The sequence below is a fragment of the Elephantulus edwardii genome, unplaced genomic scaffold (assembly GCF_000299155.1).
Source record: "Elephantulus edwardii isolate Elephantulus edwardi_28Jun2011 unplaced genomic scaffold, EleEdw1.0 scaffold00051, whole genome shotgun sequence".
NCBI classification, from domain to species: domain Eukaryota; kingdom Metazoa; phylum Chordata; class Mammalia; order Macroscelidea; family Macroscelididae; genus Elephantulus; species Elephantulus edwardii.
The window spans coordinates 13,224,077-13,225,144 of record NW_006399801.1 but is presented as its reverse complement, the minus strand read 5'-3'; positions in this window follow the sequence as shown (position 1 = coordinate 13,225,144).

Sequence of the window (1,068 nt, the reverse complement as noted above, 5' to 3'; positions counted from 1 at the left end):
TTGTTGCTGTTATGGGCCTGCGACAGATAGCGATCCTATGCACAATAGCTCTGAACCCTGCGCTATCTTGAGCCCGTCTCCGGCACACCTAACCCTATTATCTCAATTACTGTGTCAAGCCATCTCTTTCGGGGTCTTCTCCTCTTGCGCTGTCTTTCCACCTTTCCAAGCACAATGTCCTCCTCTCTTCATCAGAAGAGAGCAAAGAAACACAGAAGTGCGTCAGGGATACGTCTTTTTTTTTTTTTCTTTTCTTTTCCCTGCCTCTTTTTTTTTTTTTTTCAGGGATACGTCTTGAATCCATACTTTTTCAATCTATATACGATATACAGAGCCGAACAGTCGGGACCGTATGTAATTCCTCCATGCTGAGCAGTGTTTATAGTCCATTTTTGAAGAAGACTCCTTCCTACTCTTTCAAATAAATGGATCTCCCAACAAGCATGGAACACCACACAGCACAGACTTGGTGCTTAGGCCTCTCGCAGCCCCAGCTCTCACTTCCTTATTCAGCCTGCAACTACTAGCACAGTCAAATAGACAAAGCATTAAGAAATTTGAAAAGTAGTCTTCCGCATATCCTTCTGCCCAATTTCCCTCCCAGCCTCACTTTTTCCTTCGTAGGACCCGTTCTAAATATTAATACTGTAGAAACCTTTTTTGAAAGAAGTATTGAAAGCTTAATATGCACTTGACAGGCCACTTAAAAAGGATTCTGTAAATTAGAAGGCAGAATCTGGAACTGTGTAATCTTAGGGTATCAGAGAACTGCTATAGAGGCAATTGGGACCGGAGGAGCCGAGATCTTCGGTTTCTCAGGGTATTTCCAAAAGGATCGCCAGCGCCCCGAAGGGGACATCTAGCTGGGGCCGCCTGTGCCAGGACCCGATCTCTCCACGCTAGGGAAGGCGGACCTCGGTGGGGTCTAGACCCCCCGCACCGCGGAGTCCTGCCCCTGGGTGCGCCGAAGGAAGAAACCCTGGGGTCATTCAGCCAGCATTTAGAGCCCACAGGCCGCAGGGGGCACCCAGGAAAGTCCCGCGGAGGCGGGGTCCGCGGCGGGGCGGG